The sequence below is a fragment of the Triticum urartu genome, chromosome 7A (assembly GCF_056163025.1).
Source record: "Triticum urartu cultivar PI428250 chromosome 7A, HENAU_Tu73, whole genome shotgun sequence".
In the NCBI taxonomy this organism is placed as follows: Eukaryota; Viridiplantae; Streptophyta; class Magnoliopsida; order Poales; family Poaceae; genus Triticum; species Triticum urartu.
Genome location: NC_141879.1, coordinates 76,414,292 through 76,422,137, shown reverse-complemented (window position 1 = coordinate 76,422,137; position 7,846 = coordinate 76,414,292).

The window sequence follows — 7,846 nt, the reverse complement described above, 5'->3', positions numbered from 1 at the left end:
TGCACTATCACCTCCTTTGTAGGACCAAGACGTTGGGTTAAGTGTGAAAATGCGTCTTCTGCGAGCACCCCCGCACTATGTGCGTGGGGGCTGAAGCCAATGACTGCCATCTTTCAGATTTTGTATATATATATATATATATATATCTTACAACGGCCGCACAGGAGGTGTTCCCAATACTTGAAGGCACAAGTATAAAAAGGCCACTACAGTTTATCAAAATATTACTTTATAATTACATACGCTATCATAACATAGCATGTTTCGAGCACTGCGTCTCTATTACACGAGCGCCTTCAAGGACTTCCTGAAAATAGTGCTGGGAGGGTACTCGTCTTTTGTCCGAATCTCGGGACGCAACAACGGTGGTCTCCATCTCTGCCTAGTATGTCTTGACACGGGCAAGAGCCATCCTTGCGCCCTCTATGCATGCTGACCTCTTCATTGCATTAATATGCGGCACCGCGTCAAGGAATTGCTGCACCAAGCTGAAATAACTCTTCGGCTCCGATCTCCCCGGCCACAGATGACCCATGACGTACTTCATGGCGAGTCCGGACAACCTATTCAGTTCGGCCCATTGAGCCAAACAATCGTCCACTGCTAGTGGACGCTCTGGATTGTGAAACTGCGACCAGAAAAGCTTTTCCACTTCGCGATCTCTCTGATCTCAAAAGTGTTCAGTCGCATCAGCAGCACTCACTGCCAAATCCAGATAGGTATCCTCCACACTCCACATCCGGTCCAACGGAGCAAACTTCGGATCGCAAAATTTCCTTCGCAGCATAAAGGGCTTTCCAGCCGCAATCTGTTCGGCCTGACGCAGCTCCTCCTTCGCAGCTCTCATCGCAGAGCGCGCGTCCTTGGCATTGGCAACGGCCTTCTCTAAGTCCGTCTGTTTCGCCTGGTCTTCCTTCTCAAGAAGTCTGCAACGGTCTGCAGCACTCTTTAACTTTTCGGCCATCTCGGCCATCTCTTCCTTGCTTCGGCAATGAACAGCCTGTTCGGCTCTCAGCTCTTCAAGGGCTTTCTTGGCAGCCGCATCACTTTCTCTGGCTTGTTCTTTAGCTCGGGCAAGTTCTGCCCTAAGACTCTCCACGGCGGTCGCACCATCTGCGTCAAGCACACACATCGTAAGACACTGGCATAAAACTCTTCTTACCTGATGCCGCCCGAGGAATTACATACCTTGAGCCTCATCAAGCCGCTTGTTGACAAGCGCGATGTCGGCATCTGCCACGTCCAGTTGCCGCTTTAGTTCGGCAAAATCATCAGTTCGGCTCGATTTCGAACACCCTGCCGCCTACATTCAACGGCGACATCTTAGACCTGGGATTATGATCCTCCGCGTGCCGTCATTTCTTGACGACGTGCAGAGTCTCAGTGGCTACTATCTACACAGGGCGCATCTTATTCATGCGCAACTGACAGAAGTGTACATTATCTAATGTACCTCAAAACCCGTCAGTAAACTTTTGACGGCCTCATGCAATCCGCTCTCTACGGATGAGATCCTTTCAATCACCGTGCCCATCAATGCACGGTGCTCCTCCGAGATAGAAGCTCGCCCCAGCAGAATCTTTAGCTCCTCCGGCCGAGCACCAGACGGTGCCGGACTTGTCCCACGACCTCTTTCGAAGGCCGGACGCGGAGAACCTCGGGGGGCCACATAGATATCTTCCGCCCCTGCTGGATTCGGAGAAACCCTCCGCGACGACACCTCAGGGTCGCCTGCCTCGCTAGGCGGCACGGCAGGGGGAGGCGTCCCGCTCTCTATCATCTCCGGAAGGAGATTCCCCGAAGACGAGCTCTGCTGAGAAGGGCCGAGGTCCGAGCTACAAGGTAAAAATTCGGTTAATCTTCTCAGATATAAATCAAGGATTTCCCTCATCCCTCAAAAGGAAAATCTTTCTCTACTTACGGCTCGCTAGAGGGCTGATCCCCTTGAGGGCGTAGTCCGGCCGAGGAACTCCCCGGCGTCGGACCCTCTGACGAGGATTTTTCCCCCCGCTTCGAGGCCATGGTTTCCGGGTCGTCAGAGGCGGCTCTCTTCTTCCCGTTAGGAGAGGAATTATCGGTTCCTCCCTTCGGAGCAGCCTCCTTCGAGGAGGCCATAGTTTCCTTGTCCTCCCCCTTCCTTCCCTCCAAAGGCATTATCTCCAGCATCCTGACCAGCACGGGATCCGGCCTAGTTTCGGGAAGGGGAGCCGGACACCTGATCAGCTTTGCCTTCGCTATCCACTCCTGTTTAAAAGGACGGCTCTTTTAGGGGAAAGTTTATGACAATTATACGGATAGAAGGTCCGGGCACAAGGTTGCTTACTTGAGTATCCGGGCGATTGCAGCTTAGGCATGCGTCCTCGGTTAAATCCGGACACATCTCTTGTGATCTGAAGAACAGTTTATACATCTCCACGGGCGTTGCGCCCATGAAATTCTGGAGAGCTCGCGGTCCCTCTGGATTAAACTCTCACAGGCGAAGGGAGCGGCGTTTGCCGGGCAATATTCGGCGAATCAGCATGACCTGCGTCACCTTGACCAAGCTAAGGTCTCCTTCTAAGAGATCCTTAATGCGGCCATGTAACAGGGGCACGTCTTTGGGTAAACCCCAATCTAACCCTCTGTTGACCCATGATGCTAGCCGTGGTGGGGGACCCGAGCGAAAGGCAGGAGGCGCTACCCACTTGGTGCTCCGGGGAGCGGTGATATAAAACCACTCTCGTCGCCACAAGCCTAGATCCTCTTGAAAAGAGCCCTCGGGCCCTGGAGCATCAGCATTTTTTGCTTATAACAGCTCCTCCGCACTCTGCGTACCGTCCCTTGATCATCTTCGGCTCCACTTTGAAGGTCTTGAGCCATAATCCGAAGTGAGAGGTAACACGGAGGAACGCTTCACACACGACAATAAACGAGGAGATATGGAGGATGGACTCCGGAGCTAAGTCATGGAATTCCAACCCGTAATAAAATAGCAGTCCCCTCACAAAGGGATCCATTGGGAAGCCCAACCCCCGAAGGAAGTGAGACATGAACACCACGCTCTCACCGGGCTGGGGACTAGGAATGACCTGCCCTTGAGCAGGCAACCTATGCGAAATTTCACCGGTCAGGAACTTAGCCTCCCTCAACTTTCGTACGTCTTCCTCCGTGATGGAGGAGGGCGTCCATCGGCCTTGAAGGTCAGAACTGGACATCGTCGAAGGTCCGAAGCGCCTGGAATCTGGAGCCTAGGGTGTTGGAAATCGAGGCGACGGGCGAACTCGCTTGAGATTGAAAAAAGGAGTAAGGCCTTGGTCTCTTTATAAGAGGTTGAATACCAAGAGCCCTCCCCGTAACCGTTCGGGACTCGTCTTTAATCGAGGAAACGTGCTAACGGGCACGGTTGGGTTACCCACGTCCGTATTGATGAGACTCCCGTAAAAGGGGTACATGATCTCTCCTTTGACAAGACGTGCCAAGGAAACCGCCTCGCAAAACGTGCTGAGGTGGAAAAGTAAAAACGATTCAAGTAAAGGACTTGGCCGTAGTGTGATGACGCAGTGCGGAATACGTCAGCGGATTTGATTTGTGTTAATATTATTCTCTCTATGGCAATATGTGGAAACTTATTTTGCAGAGCCGGACACTACTCTTGGTGTGTACAATCTTCTATGAAGGACTTGGAGGAGGAACCCGCCTTGCAATGCCGAAGACAATCTGCATGCCGGACTCGTCATCATTGAAGCCTGGTTCAGGGGCTACTGAGGGAGTCCTGGATTAGGGGGTGTTCGGGTAGCCGGACTATACCTTCAGCCGGACTCCAGGACTATGAAGATACGAGATTGAAGACTTCGTCCCGTGTCCTAATGGGACTTTCCTTGGCGTGGAAGGCAAGCTTGGCGATGTGGATATTCAGGATCTCCTACCATTGTAACCGACTCTGTGTAACCCTAACCCTATCCGGTGTCTATATAAACCGGAGGGTTGTAATCCGTAGGACATCGACTCCATATACAACAATCATACCATAGGCTAGCTTCTAGGGTTTAGCCTCCTTGATCTCGTGGTAGCTACTCTTGTACTACCCATATCATCAGTATTAATCAAGCAGGAGTAGGGTATTACCTCCATCGAGAGGGCCCGAACCTGGGTAAAAACATCGTGTCCCTTGTCTCCTGTTAGCATCCGGCCTTGACACACAGTTCGGGACCCCCTACCCGAGATCCGCCGGTTTTGACACCGACAATGTGGGTCATCCCAAAAGTAATGTCTCAAATCATAGAAGAACTTTTTTCTTTTGCTGGTATGTGAAACTAGGTGGTATAAATATAGCAACAATGTAATTAGCATAATCAGCATACCATGGAGCAGTATGAGAAGCATTTATGACATTTAATTGTTCATCAAGAAAGCTATCATCAATAGGTAGTGGGTCATCAAGAACATTCTCTAGCTTAGACAAGTTGTCTGCAACGGGGTTCTCACCTCCCTTTCTATCAATAATATGCAAATCAAATTCTTGTAGCAAGAGAACCCATCTAATAAGTCTAGGTTTAGCATCTTTCTTTTCCATAAGGTATTTAATAGCAGCATGATCCGTGTGAATAGTTACTTTAGAATCAACAACATATGGTCTAAACTTATCACAAGCAAATACAACTGCTAGGAATTCCTTTTCAGTAGTAGCATAATTTCTCTGAGAATTGTCTAGAGTTTTACTAGCATATTGAATAACATTTAAGTTCTTATCAACTCTTTGCCCTAGAACATCACCTACAACACAATCACTAGCATCAAACATAATTTCAAAGGGTAAATTCCAATCAGGTGGCTGCACAATCGGTGCAGAGATCAATGCTTTCTTATGTATTTCAAATGCTTCTACACAATCATCATCTATGACAAATGGTATATCTTTTTGTAATAAATTAGTCAGAGGCCGATAAATTTTTGAGAAGTCCTTAATGAACCTCCTATAAAAACCGGCATGACCAAGGAAAATTCTTATACCTTTGATGTCCTTGGGACATGGCATCTTTTCAATAGCATCAATCCTGGCTTTATCAACTTCAATACCTCTTTCAGAAACTTTATGCCCCAAGACAATACCTTCATTAACCATAAAGTGGCACTTTTCCCAATTCAAGACAAGATTAGTTTCTTCACATATCTGCACAACTCGATCAAGGTTGCTCAAGCAATCATCAAAAGAGGATCCATAGATGGAGAAATCGTCCATGAAAACCTCACAAATCTTTTCACAAAAGTCAGAGAATATAGTCATCATGCATCTTTGGAAGGTAGCAGGTGCATTACATAAACCAAAAGGCATACGTCTATAAGCAAAAGTACCGAACAGGCAAGTAAAAGTGGTCTTAGATTGATCATCAGCTGACACAGGTATTTGAGAGAAACTAGAATAACCATCTAGAAAGCAAAAATGTGTATGTTTGGATAATCTTTCTAGCATTTGATCAATAAAAGGTAAGGGGTAACGATCTTTTTTAGTATCCTTATTTAATTTGCGGAAATCAATTACCATCCTATAACCTGTAATAATTCTTTGCGGAATTAATTCATCTTTATCATTAGGAACGACAATAATACCTCCCTTTTTAGGGACACAATGGACATGACTTACCAACTCACTATCAACAACGGGATAAATTATACCTACCTCAAGGAGCTTTAGTATTTCCTTTCTTACCACTTGTTTCATCTTAGGATTCAGCCGTTGTTGGTGATCACGAACTGGTTTGGCATCTTTCTCCAAATTTATTTTGTGTTGACATAGTGTGGGACTAATGCCCTTAAGATCATCGAGAGTATATCCAATAGCAGCACGGTGCTTCTTCAGAGTTTTCAATAATCTCTCTTCTTCATGCTCTGAAAGGTTAGCACTAATAATAACATGATATATCTTCTTTTAATCAAGATAAGCATATTTAAGAGTATCAGGTAACAGTTTAAGCTCAAAGACGGGATCACCCTTGGGTGGAGGAGGATCCCCTAGGATTTCAACAGACAAATTGTGTTTCAGGATGGGTTCCTGCTTAAACAATACTTCATCTATTTCCCTTCTTTCATTCATACACATATGATTTTCATGGTCTAGCAAATATTGTTCTAAAGGATCACTAGGAGGCACGAAAATAGAAGCAAGACCAATAATTTCATCTTTACTAGGCAATTCCTCTTCATAGTGTTGTCTACAAAATTTAGAGAAATTAAATTCATGAGACATATCACATATACCAATAGTAACAACATCCTTTATGCAATCTATCTTAGCATTAAATGTGTTCAAGAAGGGTCTACCAAAAATAATGGGACAAAAGCTATCTTGTAGGGAGCCAAGAACAATAAAATCAGCAGGATATTTAGTTTTTCCACACAAGACTTCAACATCTCTAACAATTCCCATTGGTGAAATAGTATCTCTATTGGCAAGTTTAATTGTGACATCAATATCCTCTAACTCTGCGGGTGCAATGTCATACATAATTTCTTTGTATAAGTCAAAAGGTATTGCACTAGCACTAGCACGCATATCACATAAACCATCATAACAATGATCTCCTATTTTAACAGAAATAACAGGCATGCCTACTACAGGTCTATGTTTATCTTTAGCACAAGGTTTGGCAATTCTAGCGGTTTCATCATGGAAATGAATAACATGACCATCAATATTATCAGCCAAGAGATATTTAACAATAGCAATATTAGGTTCAACTTTAATTTTCTCAGGAGGTGTATAAGTTCTAATATTGCTTTTACGAACCACATTTGAAGCTTTAGCATGCTCCTTTATCCTAACAGGGAAAGGTGGTTTCTCAACATAAGAAGTAGGAACAATAGGATCATTATAAGTGATAATCTTTTATTCAACTTTAATAGGTGCAGCTACTTTTACTTCGATGGGAGGATGACATTTAAACCACTTCTCCTTAGGGGATCGATATGAGTAGCAAAAGATTCATAGAAAGAGGCTACTATCTCAGAGTCAAGTCCATATTTAGTGCTAAATTTACGGAAAAAATCAGTATCCAAAAAAGATTTAACAAAATCATACTTAGGTGTCATACCTGACTCCTTACCTTCGTCGAGGTCCCAATCTTCAGAGTTGCATTTAATTATTTCCAATAAATCCCATTTGGATTCAATAGTCTTCATCATAAAAGAGCCAGCACAAGAAGTATCGAGCATGGTGCGATTGTTATCAGAAAGCCGAGCATAATTTTTTGAATAATCATTTCTCTTGAGAGCTCATGATTGGGGCATGAATATAACATTGATTTAAGCCTCCCCCAAGCTTGAGCGATGCTTTCTCCTTTGGGAGGCCAAAAAGTATACTATAATTGCGATCACGATGAACAAGATGCATAGGATAAAACTTCTAATGAAATTCCAATTTCAATCGTTTGTAGTTCCATGATCTCATATCATCACATAGCCTATACCATGTCAATGCATATCCCTTCAAAGATAAAGGGAAGACCTTCTTCTTAATAACATCTTCGGGCACACCTGCAAGCTTAAATAATCCACAAACTTCATCCACATATATTAGGTGCTCATCAGGATGCTTTGTTCCATCTCCTGCAAAAGGATTAGCTAGCAGTTTTTCTAACATACCCGAAGGAATTTCAATGCAGACATTTTCATTTTCAGTAGGTTCAATAGGTTGAGGAGAAACTCTTTGCTCTACTGGTCGGGGTGAAGATACCCCAAACAAGCCCCTCAGACGATTACTTTCCATAGTAACAAGTGACAGTAGATTTCAGCACACTATATAAATTTTTTCTTACCAAATTCCACCTACCAAAGGCGCTTCACTCCCCGACAACGGCGCCAGAAAAGAGTC